A 14,102-nucleotide genomic window follows, 5' to 3' on the forward strand; every position below is an offset into this window, starting at 1 on the left:
AAAAACATAGAATCACAGAATGGTTTGGGTTGGAAGGGAACCTAAAGATCATTTAATTCCAATCCCTGCCATAGGCAGGGAAACCTCCCACCAGACCAGGTTGCTCAAAGCCCCATCCAGCCTGGCCTTCCAGGGATGGGGCATCCACAGCTTCTCTGGGCAACCTGTACCAGTGCCTCACCACCCTCTGAGTGAAGAACTTCCTTCTAATATCTAATCTAAATGTACAAATGTATATTTATCTCCCATCCGATTGAGGTAGTAATGTTTCTTTCTTGATTTCAAAGTGAATGTTTTAGGTTTCTAGCTTTCAATCAAAGGATCAGGGAGAGGGAGAGATTCTGCAGCTGCATTTGGGAAGAAAGCTGCAATAACTGCATTTTATGGGAGCCTGAGCCTATCTGCACATTAAATAAGCTGAGAAAACCTCTACCAAATTTAGCTCTCCAGGAGATGTAGGCTAGTGTTAAAATTCCAGTCAGGTTTGTGTGAAAGAGGTAGAGGAAATAGGACTTGGGTAGAAACACTACATCCAAAAGCAAGATGCAAACCCTTTGTTCACCTAAGCTCGTTACCCACTGCCCTACTCTGCTCAGTACCAGTTCCCCCCTTTTTATAACACATGCTTAACACTTGCTATGCAAAAGCTACTTGCCACTTACTTAACTGGCAAATTCATAAAAAACATGTATTTTGTTGTCAATAGTTGCTGCATGCCACTTTGTCTTGTAGAAAACTAAGATTGTTCTTGCACACTATGGGATGTAGATAATTTATTTGCATGAACTATAGCTACTACCCACTGCATGTATAGTTCAGCCTGCCATGTATAAAGCAAGCAAGGATAATTATTGATCACACTTTACTTAACTCAAATAGGTTACGTGGGAACTATATATTAAAATGTTTCATTTCTACTAAAAGCTGTATACGGTACCAGTATTACTACTGTTGCATCATTCAATAGGCAAACATAAGCGCACATTTCAAGGCAAGCAGGATCACAATCCTTCTACCACAATTTCTGGTTACAGAAACATTCATTGGCTGATACTTTATTTTCCACAATGATGTTACTTTGCCTAGCTGGGCTTTGACTTCGGAAGAAATGAAACACTGCATGGAGACGTAATGTACCTGGGGCCACATGCATCTCTCCATCTCAGGCAGTAAGACTTGGAAAGCACTTACCCATCTCTGCATTTCTACACAGTCTCACACAGAGTAAAATTCAGCACTTGTTAGTGATGGCACTGAATCTGCTTGGTCCAGCTACGCTGCAGTGTGACTGTCAAATTATAAGAGAAGCCAAAAAGTTGCATATTTGTCATGGTTCTTTGGAGTTAATGACAAACCATTAGTTATGCCCCACAAGCTAATAAGTATTCTAGCAATTGTGGGTTTTGAAAAGTGTTTTATTTACATTCCCCTTTTTGAAGATACTGAATAACTTAGCATTTTGATTGTTGTTTCACATTTTTGACAGTTTAAAATCTCCTTATGGAAGAAGAGTTTACTTCCCTGCAGTATGTACACCAAACACCATGTTTCTGCTGAGCCTGCTGTGAATCAAATTAAACTCTGCATGCTGTATAGTCTGAACTAGTAACCTTCACTTCTTAATCTTCATATGGTCCTTCAATTCTTTGTGGCACTGTGGTTATTAAAGTGCAGGACTAGAAGTATTTTGCCCCCATGCATGATGACAAGTATAAACACGTAGTACAATCAGTGTCAAGAAATGGATGGATATTCCTTTTTTTTTTTTTTTTTTTCTAGAAAAGCTTATGGGCTTATTGTAACACATTTTGAAATATGTTGTGGAATAGAGCCTCTCTACCCTCTTCCAGTTACCATGCTTTCTCACTAGTACTGTAAAAACACATGAATGACTTATTAGTCTTAACACTCAAAAGAATTTTAGCTCTAAATTAAATTACTTTTGTAAACAAAAAGGAAACTAGAAGGACATGCGCAGTACAATGACCTGAGCAAATAGTGAAAAACTTTAGTATTTCCCTTGCCCCAGCAATCTTTTCTGCCCTTTAAGCTTTTGGTAGGTGTACTGATTTATACAGGATGCCACATCACAGAACAATAAAAGCACCACTTATGCCAGTAAAGCTGGTGAAATAAGTAACAGTAATAGAATTAACTCAAAAAAGCCATGAAATTATGGTAAAAAAATACACTTTTTCAGCTTAAAACAGGAAGATTTTTGGATAAGGGTTTAGCTGGAAAGCAGCTTAATTCTCTTCCCTTTTATATGGTCTATTCTATGCACAGCACTTATTTCTAAATGGTTTTAAACCAGGAAAAATGGTTTAAAAACGGGAAAACAAAAACTCAGATTCTTCCTGAAGACACAGATGCAGAGATACAAAAATAAAACCTCATTGCTGAACTAAGCCCTGAGCTGGCCCAAATGTCTCTCTCTGATCATAGAATCATAGAATCATAGAATTACAGAATATCCCGAGTTGGAAGGGACCCGTAAGGATCATTGAGTCCAAGTCCTGGCACCACACAGGTCTACCCAAAATTTTAGACCATGTGACTAAGTGCACAGTCCAAACACTTCTTAAATTCAGACGGGCTTGGTGCAGTGACTACTTCACTGGGGAGCCTGTTCCAGTGTGCGACCACCCTCTCGGTGAAGAACCTCTTCCTGATGTCCAGCCTAAACCTCCCCTGCATCAGCTTGACACCATTCCCACGGGTCCTATCACTGGTGATTAAGGAGAACAGGTCAGTGCCTGCCCCTCCACTCCCCCTTGTGAGGAAGATGTAGACTGATTAAGTCAGTCATGTTCATACAATGCATTTGCCCAGAGAAGAAGTTGAGGATGCCTCAACCTTGGAGATGTTAAGACCAGGTTGGGTGAAGCCCAGGGCAACCTGATCTGGTGGGAGGTGTCCCTGCCCATGGCAGGGGGGTTGGAACTGGGTGATCTTTAAGGTCCCTTCCAATACAAGCTGTTCTACGATTGATTCTATGATCATAAAATCTGCAAACTCAAAGTGTGTGTCAAAACAGTTTTATCATCTACATCTGCTCATGTTTAAGAAAAATAGCACAACATTGTATGAATTTCAGTGGAAAAGGGGTCAATTTCTAAAATAAGAACTTAGAACAGTGAGTTCCGTTTGTGTTTTGGTGTAAGTAACTTTGACTCAGAAACCCTTGTCAGGAGAACTGTTATTAGTGAAAGAGGATAGAAGCTGCCAACTTTGGGCGATAATTTCTGGATTTCTCTGGATGCATATTTGGAAGAAACAGACAATTTAGTGCTGTATGTTTCTCAAAATATGAATGGCAACACACTGAAAGCAGTCAAATTATTTATTTAGTTAGTTAGTTAGTTTACTCTGTGCTTGCTGCATGCAAAGAAGAGGAACTGTGCTGCTACTGGTTAGAAAGGTTGTTTTGCAGAGGAATGCTTTCTGATCTGCATGCCCCTAGAGAAATCCTACTCGTTAAAAAACAAATATTGCTGAAAAATAGGTAAAATTTTTTCACTGGACTCAATAATGCTCATTTTAGGTAGGTTGGATGAGCAACTGTCATTCATTGAAAGAAGATTTTACCATAAGCACCAGGTTGCAAGGTTCCTTTGCCAAGATCACCCTTTAAAACTGAGATGTTGCTATGCAGATTTCAGTATGAAATAACATGACAACTGTGAGCCTTCATTCTTTGTTTTCTCTTAGTCATTAGTAGTGTTAGTTAGTGGTGTTAAAAATACCGCTTTGATACCGCTGCAACTCCCAGCCTTTAGCTGAGGGTTGCTTGAGGGATTAGGCTATGATTTAAAGTGTTATGCACTGTCTCTTACCACTTGAGTCAGTTTACTGCCAGCTTGCGAAGATCTGCCTCTAGGGTGCATTGAGGTTGTGAAATGCTAGCAGGAATCGCTCATATTCTTGCAAAGCAGCCTGCTGAAATGACAGCCTGCCCGGCTTAAGCTGGATTCTGTGTTCATCTTTTATACTTTGGTTTTGGTTCTCAACCCTTCCAGGACACAAGGAGACACAACGGTATGAGACAATCCATTGTTTTCAGGGCGATGCCTAAAGTTAGCTCCGTGACACTATAATTTTCCCAAGTTTGATCACCTGCAAAGAATGATAGGTTAAAAATAGATATTGCCAGGAAGTAGAGGCCTTGACGTCTGTTCAAATAGCTAGGAAAAAAGGCTGATACTTGAGACACCTGAATCTGAGCTATACAACAGGCATGGATATTCTAGATGGAGTGGTGACCTAGTATTAAAAATAAAAGAAAGAAAAGGAAAAAAAAAAAAAAGGCAACAGCAACAAGGAATGGTCAATATATGTAGGAATTTCAGAAGACTCTTCTTCTTTTGATTTCTTCCTTCTTCCTTATTTTGTCTTTTTTTCCTTTTCTTGACTCCTGTACTACATATGCAGTTACTTTTTTGGTACGCATGCAAAACCTGATGATTTTAAACACATTACATTGCCATTGAAATTTCTTACACAAATGTGTATTTGTATATAACATTTGTGACACCCATTTTGCCTCCTACCATGGAAACAATGTCAAAATACACTCTTTTAAACACGAGTAACGCAGACATGATAAACCTAATCTGAAACACGGTCTAGCTTCAACCACTCTGTCTCTGCAAGCGTGTACCATAATGGCCTGAAACAATCTAATCTTCATAGATACAACATTTCACTTAACCTTCAGATCTCTTTCTAGTTTATGAGGAGAACAAGATCTAATCATTAAACTGTTTTTTAGGATATCAGAAATGAATGATTCTCTCACCCTCTACTTTGTAACACTGAGACCCGACAAGTAATAAATGAAGAAGGTCTGTAAAATTTATAAAACTTTGCAACATATATACATACATTTATGTTTTTATGCATATTATATGCAACATACTTACGATTCTATTCTTTGAATTTTTGCTAAAGAACTCAAATCTGGCAGGAAAGTTGAACCATCCACTCTTGTCCTTGACCATAATACTGTCTCCTCTTTCTAGCATAATGCATGGAAATAGAGCCTATACTCATGGAGGCCCTTAGGTGTAACTGATATTAAGGCTACTGTGGGAGCTGATAGCAGTTTCTAGTTCCCAGGTACAGGAGTGTGCTCTGGATCTGTCCCAGCTGTATGTTTGGGTGAGATCACTGTGTACACCCATGTTTCTTCACACCCGAGAAACCTGTTATGGCTTCTGCTGCAAAGAATCCTGGGTGCTTGATCCAAAAAAAATCTGGAGTGTAGTCATTCAAGTTCACAAACTGGACAGTTGGAGAATTTAGACTTTGAATCTAATACTCAATTTAGATGTAGCTATTTGGAAATGTAGAGAATAAATGCTGTTCTCTGAGGTATTGGGACCTGACAGCCATCTGAAAAATGGTCTGCTTTCTTCTAGATGGTTGACCACCTTGCAGCCCTCTCCTGGACTTGAGCACTTTAACCTTGCCTATTTAATTTTGTTTCTCTTTTAGAATCTCCTTAAGGAACTAGGCTTCTGTGGCACAATAACTTATACCTTGTTTGAGATCTGTGTTTTCAAAGTTGTATTATGCATTTCTGTGATATAACACTGAGTACTTAAAAATCAATGGTCTAATGTATATGTTTTACAGTATTCAGAACTGAATTTTGTCTGAAAATATGTTAATATTTAAATGTACATAATGGCATATTAAATGTCCATAAAATATAAAGAAAAACAAACTATAAGCTTAGTGCACATACTGGCTCATTTGCGGAGCCAAAATAGATTGGCAAATAAAATTTTAACTGTTATTTCAAGTTAGGCAAATGGTTATTACATATATTTTAAGTATTTATGCAATCTGGATAAATACTCTGACTGTAAAAAAAAAATAATGTTTATAACCTAAAATACTATTCACCCACTTGAAGGTATTATTTTGTAGATAAAAACACTGCTTATGCATTGAAATTATTTTTTTACAGATGTGTAAGTTTTTCTTTGAACCTTCAGTTCTTTGTATTAGTGTATTACTTAAATGTCTGTCACAATAGGCTTACCTATATATTTATCTCTCTCCCCCTTGCTTCCAGTGAGACTTGTCACAGGGAACAATGTGTGGTGTCACAGCTGGCCAGTCTGGATTCCTGCTGAAATTTTCCCAAGGTGCCAGCCTCCCACACACACTCAGTGAAGGGCAGGCACTCCCTTCTGGTTCCCAATGAACTTTCTGACCTCAGTTTTCTAAGGCAGAAAAGTTAAAGTATTACTTTACGTTACTTATCTCACTTAAAATTTGTGTTCATTTAATGAATTATGCTTTAGTTACACAACACTATAGGGTGTTTGCATTAACTGCACTACATAAAATATAATAGTGGGTTAATAGCAGAATAATTTCCCTATGGAAAATAATTATGGTTTTAATCCTCCTGGAGTTGGAATAAGATGCTGCGGGGATAAGAGAACTTATTATTGTTAACTCCCTAAATCCAACCATAACAACTGAACTGAAAAATTGGGTAAGTTTTTCATTCAACAAAATTATCATGACATAGAGTTGAGAGATATATACATATTATCCTTTCCAAGACTTCTATACTTTTTATGTCATTGGCAACATTTTTTTTTTGACTGGATCAAGCATTTAATTGTTTGATTTGTCTAGAATTTTATTTTAGAAGTCATTATTAAATCCATCAGGACCTAGAGCTGTGTTAGAATGATTTAATATCCCTATAAAGCTCCCCTGTATTTGCTAGGAGTTCTAATTATCATATTAAATGCACTGCAATGACAGAAAAAATGTAACACATCAAAATGATTATAAATGGTTTTGAGAACTTGAAAACATTCTTTATGAAAGGATAAAGTACGTCTGTTGAAAATGCCTTTTAAACTAATATTTAAAAGTCATCGAACCTCTTTTCATTCAGTTGTTGATTGCATTATTGGAAATAACTGCTTATTTCCATTTTAAAGGGATGGCTAAGACAGTTTACTCACTTTCTGCAGAGTATAATGTTTTGTATACCTACAATGTTAAAAAGATTTTAAAATCACTAAATAAACTAATGAATTTTAAAGAGGTCAGAAACAAAATTTCCAGAGTAGTTGCACAAAATCATAACCATATGCATTATGACTATTAAAAACATATTCATGTTATAGCTTATATGTCAAATGCTTGTTGAGTAGGCATCTTTTTTATATTCTTTTATATTTGCTTGCCTCGTGGATGACCTCAAACCTGACACATGTCATAAAACCCAATCCTTAAAATGAACATAGCATTATTAATTTCTGCCTGGCATTTTCTGTGAGATTTACTGTTTTAAGACAAGAATGTTTTGTAAATGAATTAATTTCTTCTTGCAATAGTTCTGAGAATGAAGTAGATCTCATCTTTATTCAGGGAGAACAGGCATTTCAGCTGCTAAGGACACACTCATGTGGTGAGCTTTGGTGAAAATGCAACAGGCCAGTTTTTCGAAGAGCTTGGTAAGGCTTACTTAATTTTTTTCTGGTAGATTTTTCCTATCTAATTTCTCTTATAGTAAAGAATCTTTACAGGAAAGAACTATCTTATACTGAAGCACAGCATAATAATAATTAAAAAAAAGTACAGATTTTTACAGTTTAAGTAATGCGAAGGAGTTAAGTAATATGAAGTAGTTAAGTGACATAAAGCAAAGCATGTTTTAACTGTTACATGGGCATTTCTGATCTTCTCCTTCTGTATAATTTCAGTTCTTGCTGAGCTCTCTGAGTTTTCATTAGATAGCTTCATTAGATTGCTTTTTTTCTTTCCCTATAGCACTCTGTTTCATGGTCCCCTTATCATTCTGGACACATTTTCCAGCTTCTGTTACAAGTAAAAGAGGCACCTATGTGATTGTCTCATTCCCTACCTAAGTCCAATTAATTCCTGGATTATCGCCTCTCTGTGCATTGAATAGGACAGAGTCTTTTTGAAAAGGCTGGATGCTGAACACATCATTAAAGATCACCGTAAAGCATATGCATGCTGACAGAGGCAAGCTAAAGTTACCAGGGAAACCTCAGTTCTGCTGTTTCCTAAAATTTGGGGTGCTTAACTATGCAGCCATACAGTTCTTCTGTCTGCAGAAAACCAAACCAAACCAAACCACCCTGGCGCCCTCTCTTTCACAGAGTTTCAACCTCCATCTAAATCTTCACAGAAACATAGAATCACAGAATGGTTTGGGTTCCACGGGACCTTAAAGATCTCCCCAGTTCCAACCCCCTGCCATGGGCAGGGACACCTCCCACCAGACCAGGTTGCCCAAAGCCCCATCCAGCCTGGCCTTGAACACCTCCAGGGATGGGGCACCCACACCTTCTCTGGGCAGCCTGTGCCAGTGCCTCACCACCCTCTGAGTGATGAATTTCCTCCTAACATCTAATATAAATCTCCCCTCTTTTAGTTTAAAACCATCCCCCCTTTTCTTATCATTTTATGCCTGTGTAAAAATTGTGTTGTTGAACTAGTTTGACCATCACCAGGCCCCACAATACAGCCTTCAGCCACCTGAATTCGTGCACTAAGCACAAGTAGGAGTGCTGAGTGTCTGTGTCATGGTGTTGGCAGCACAGGGGCTGCAGGGGGGCCTCTGTGAGGAGAGGCCGGGGCTGGCCTGGGTGATCACAGCCAGACACAACCAGTTCCAGCTGGCTCTGCAATGGACCCACCGTGAGACACACCTGAGCCCACTGGCCAAGCTGGTGGCAATACTGGCAAAAAGGCTTTCAAGAAAGGGTAGAAAACACCACAGAGGAAGAGGAGGGGGGAAAAAGAGAGTGAGAAGCACCAGAGGGAACAGAGAGGTGGATGGTGGAGGAAGAGTGTTTTCCCTCAGTCTTTTAATGTTTGCTATCTTCCTTTGGTTTTGTTTACCCAACCCAAGTCTGTAGTTAATGAATGTTAGGCAATAAATTAGGTTAAATCCCCCAAAGTCAAGACTATTTTGCCCTTGACAGTAATTGGCAAGCAATTTCCTGTCATCTTGATCCACAAGCTTTTTCCTCCCATTCTGCCGAGGGTCAGGAGAGAGCAAGCAGCTGAGGGTGACAGGGCAACTCACCACGAGCAGAAGCTTGTTACCTTTCACGTGGCTGAACCACTAGCAGGGAAGAAACTCTCTCCCTACACAAAGGAATCACCTTAGCTCTTTTGTCTCCACCCAACTGTAAGGTTTCACCACAGTCATTTGACAGAACTATTAATAGTGAGTTTGAGATCTGGAGATGCATGCAGGTTATGCCCAAAGGATATGCCCTGGTGCCCCGGTGCCTGTCTCCTATGACTTGTAGCTTTTTTCTTTTTTTTTCTTTTTTTTTTTTTTTAATCTCCTGAGATCATGCTGTGCTTTCTTTCCAATAGTTTCTGCATATACGCATTCCACCTGAATCACATGGGTTGGAAGAGACCTTAAAGGTCATCTAGTACCAAGACCCCTGCCATAGGCAGGGACACCTCCCACTAGATCAGGTTACCCAAAGCCCCATCCAGCTTGACCTTGAACACCACCAGGGAGGGGGCATCCACAACCTCTCTGGAGAACCTGTTCTACTGCCTCACCACCCTCTGAGTGATGAATTTCCTCCTAACATCTAATCTAAATCTCCCCTCTTTTAGTTTAAAACCATTCACCCTTGTGCTCTCATTATCTGATTGAGCAAATGGTTGCTCTCCATCTTTTTCATATGCCCCCTTTAAGTACTGAAAAGCCACGGTGAGATCTCCCTGGAGCGTCCCCTTTTAAGGCTGAACAGCCCCAGCTCTCTCAGTCTTTCTTTGTAGGAGAGGTGCTCCAGCCCTCTGATCATCTTTGTGGCCCTACCTGCCGCACTTTCTTCCATGTTCTTGCTCTGACCTACCTTGTGCTCTTCTTGCAGTGTCTTACTTCCACTCGTCTTCTTTTCCTACTCCTTTTGCTTCCCTCCAGTCTGTATCTGCATGCTCTTTGCTACATGGATTCAGTAGCAAAGACACGGAAAGCACAGGAAAGACATCCCACAACAATGTTCAGCATTTTGAAAAGGAGTGCCAGTAAAATCTTCTCCTAGCCTTTATGACTCTCATATACATGTGTGAATAGCACAGTTATTTCAGACAAACTTTGTGTGAATTATCTGTCATACACAAAGATGTTTCTGCTGGTCCTGAATGAACTAAGGTAGGTCTATTGTCAAATTTGGCTATATTCTCATAGTGATGCCAAAATCGCATCCCTGACAGCTAGGTGATCCTCCCACCAAATTTTGTTTCTGTCTTTAAAACATAAAAGCATAGGAGCTTTGTACTGAATGGCTGTAAGAATTTTTATAGTAATTAAGTAGTGTATTAAATGGTACGTTGTGCTTGGAAAATGGCTGAATAATTTTGTTTGAAAATTCCACAATTAAAAGTGATAATAAAAAAATAGCCACAACAGAAAAAACAACAACAACAACAACAAAAAAAAACAAACACCAAAATGTATGGATTATAAACTCAGTTAAATTCTCGTCGTAGAAAACTTTAGCTTGAATGGATGAAATTTTGCAAAGTTGTAAACAACCCAAGACAGGCTTTTATGATATTGAAAGTGTTGGGCAACCGCACTAACACATTTCAATCTGGTATAAAGAATGAATCATTATTTCAGTATATGTCCCTATTTTTGATATACCGCTTAAATTGTTTGCATTGGAAAAGCTTAGTCTAAGACAGTGATTCATACAGACAGCTTTTTCATTAACGCGCAAGATCATATTTTCCGATCTGAATAGCTTTACCATATCTCGGAGCTCTGGTAATCAGTGCATCCGCTACCGTACTCATTAACTGCAACAGATAAAAACTGTCACTAGAGAAGCATAAACCCTCAACAGTTAATAAATGAAGACAAGTTTGCTTAAGTATTTCAACTTTATTACATAGTTGTTTCCATGAACAGGTTAGAAAGACGAAATGTCACATATGCAAAGATAATCTGGAGTATTAAAACCAAAATGTAGAGACAGTTGCTTAGAAAATAAAAGAGAGAGAATAACACATTGAGAAGATGCAAATTTGATGCATATGAATCTTGCATTACTTCATCATCATTATAATAATTATTACTAATATTAGTTTATCTCTTTTTGAAGCTCTTACTAATTTTTGTCTGGGAGAAAAATTTGTTGCCTTAGTACATTTGACAGTTTGGTTGGACTTCCAAATCTGGAATGATCTCCTTGACTATGAAGCCATCTGGCACTGGCCCTTAAGTTTTTCCACAATTCATACAGGCCAAATGCACAATGAAGTGTAATACTTTCACAGCTAGCTGCCTCAGATTAGCTCCCTACATAAAGTCAACCTGGTTTCAGAAGATTTGTAAGTGGCTTTTAAGAATTTTTGTAGGGGTTTAAGAATCTGACTTCAAGCATTGGCTTTTTTTAAGTGTTGACCACTACGTCCAATTTGTAACACACACACACACAAAATAGAATGTTTGAATTTTGAACATGTGATCTATGCATATAGATCTATGCATAAGCTGAGAGTTTTCTACATTCCTGTTAATTAGAATTTTTTTTTAAACTGGCAGTTCTGATATAAAATAGAATTGAAATTTTGGCAGTAAGTGAATCTAAGAATATGGATTTGTCAACTTCAGCTCCCAAGACACTACTTTATTTTTAGACCTAACTGTCATAGTATGAAACTGCTAATCAGGCAAATACAACACAGAAAAACAAGTTGAAAAAATTATTTTTTAGGTAATATTTTCGGCAAAGTATACCAGTAGTCACAGAATAGTACTACTGATATAATTAATCCATCAAAACACAGATCAAAAACGACTAGATTTGGCCTAGCATCCATTGAGTTAGTACTTACTTCTATTTTATACCTTGCATAAAACCTGGGCAAAGATACATAAGATCTGGATATAAAGCATATCTCCTGGCAGTAATAAGCTTCCAGTTCAGATAATCTAAGTAGAGAATCTGCTCATCTTTAGAAAACCTCAGGAAAAGTGCATATATGATGGTTTCAACAATGAATTTCATCCCTACTCAGTCTCCCCTACAAATACAGAACTGAGTTTTGATATGTGGTATGACACAAATACTGTCAACCAAAATACGAATGATAGAATAAAAAAAAATAAATCCCTCTGCCATATGATTTTACTTTGAAAATGGGAAGCAGGCCATGAAAGATGTCATTTTTATTATTAAAATCTTATGCCAAAGAAAAGTAAAGCAATATATGGGGGGGGGGAGAGGGGGGAAGTAAAACAAAGCTGTTTTCTAATTCTGGTAATTAGAATTTTTCTAATTCTGGTAAAAGACTGAGCAAGTAAAAATCAGCTTTTAAATATATTACTTATATATTAAATTCTGGTAATTAGAATTTTTCTAATTCTGGTAAAAGACTGAGCAAGTAAAAATCAACTTTTAAATATATTACTTATATATTTATATATAAGTTACATATATATATAATATATATAACATATATATATATTTAAATATATTACTTTACACATAAGGTATATGCACTAAAAATTGAATGCATCTTCTTAAGCATGTAATGTTTTCCTAGCTTTTGTGTCATGACATTTTACATTTGGGAGAAGATTGCCCTAGTTATCAATGGAAGAGAGAGCAGAACAGACTGAAACTCAGAATATTCATCCTATTTGTATTTTCGATAGGGACTTAGCTTTTATTCTTTCTGTAAGCAAGACTGTCTGAACAAACAAAACTATAGTGTGCACATACTGTGGCACCATTTTTAGGGCTCCCACACAAGAGTTGATTTCTGTGAGAAAATCACAGCTTTTCCCCAAGCACAGTACTTGCTCTATTTAGGAATTGTGAGGCCTGGGATGAGGGCAGGCAGAGCTTAGAAAAACCTCGTGGGCTGCCTCAAACCTGCTTCTGCCTCAGTTGTTGCCATGGAGCTTTGGAGAGTTTGACAATTCAGGGCAATCACTGGATCTAATATTCGCTCCCCATTTTCATGCTGTTTTTTAAAGAGGCTCTGGCTAACATTTGCTGAGGAGGATTTCTGTCCACAAACTCAGCAACCTGTACTAATACTGTCAACTAGGGTCTTGACATTTAAGAAAGGGATGCTGAGTAGAAAGCTGAGGACATCTAAATCTGCCCAGGGGAGTCCATCAGATCTGGGAGCCTAGAAAATCCAGCATTGCTCCGTGTACAGGTGTAAATTAGGTTTACATTATTTCTGTTGAGCTAGAAGTTAAAACATGGTTTTGCAGCTCTCAAGGTAGTGATCAGAATACACAACGGGATGCAGCTGTGCAGGTCTAATTTATATTTAGCAGTCCACAGCTGATTACACCTCTCAACCTGACCATGTAGCCATAGCACAGCAAGGCTCTCAAGAACTCCTCGCTTCTCCCTACTCTATCTGCAGCAAGAGTTTCGGTTATCTCTGGTTTCCATCCTGAGTCTGAACCATATCTGAACCATCTATCTGTTCATTTTAAGAGCTCTTGACTGGACACTAGGATACTGTACAGTAAGATGAGAGATTAGCATTTCCTTCCTGCATGGTACGATGAGAAATTTTCATTTCCTTCATACTTCTCTGATTGTAGCACTCTGAAGGAATTGATAACCTTTGTTAAAATGTGTTGTGAGAAGCAATAGTTTCTCAATAGTTTGACGAGAGTCATAATATTGAATTTCATATAAAATCCAGACTTCATAAAGCAGAATGTGAATTTGGGAACGGGGCTCCTAGACTGAGTAACCTTGCTGTCGTATGCCAGTTGGTAACAGGCCTGTGCCAGGCTCATGCTGCTCTTCCCTGCTGTTGATGTATCACTGTATGCCTCTGCTACACATATGTTGTGAAGGGGAAAGAGAATTTGTGGAAGGCTCCTTGCTGAAAGGTTATCCATCAATAAGAATAGTGCCACGGTCAGCAGGACTTGTGCAAAATATCCATTCCAACTTGGGATATTCTATGATTCTGTTCAGACACATGGTCTGATTTTTGGGTGGTTCTGTGTGGAGCCAGGAGTTGGACTCGGTGATCCTTGTGGGTCCCTTCCAACTCAGGATATTCCACGATTCTATTCT

General features: G+C 38.3%; 1 long non-coding RNA gene across 2 annotated transcripts in view; it reads right to left on the minus strand.

The window, feature by feature from the left end:
• The window catches only part of LOC308185259, a 29,188-nt gene extending 23,806 nt beyond the window's left edge, over positions 1–5,382 (minus strand). For both annotated transcript variants that reach the window (XR_013943226.1, XR_013943227.1), the window contains exons 1-2: positions 4,923–5,382; positions 3,837–4,116 (exon numbers count right to left, since the gene is read on the minus strand). This is a non-coding gene — a long non-coding RNA (uncharacterized lncRNA). The remainder of the gene's footprint in view (positions 1–3,836; positions 4,117–4,922) is intronic.
• Positions 5,383–14,102: the final 8,720 nt, after the last annotated feature.

This window comes from Anser brachyrhynchus (genome assembly GCF_964034855.1).
Source record: "Anser brachyrhynchus genome assembly, chromosome: Z".
NCBI classification, from domain to species: Eukaryota; Metazoa; Chordata; class Aves; order Anseriformes; family Anatidae; genus Anser; species Anser brachyrhynchus.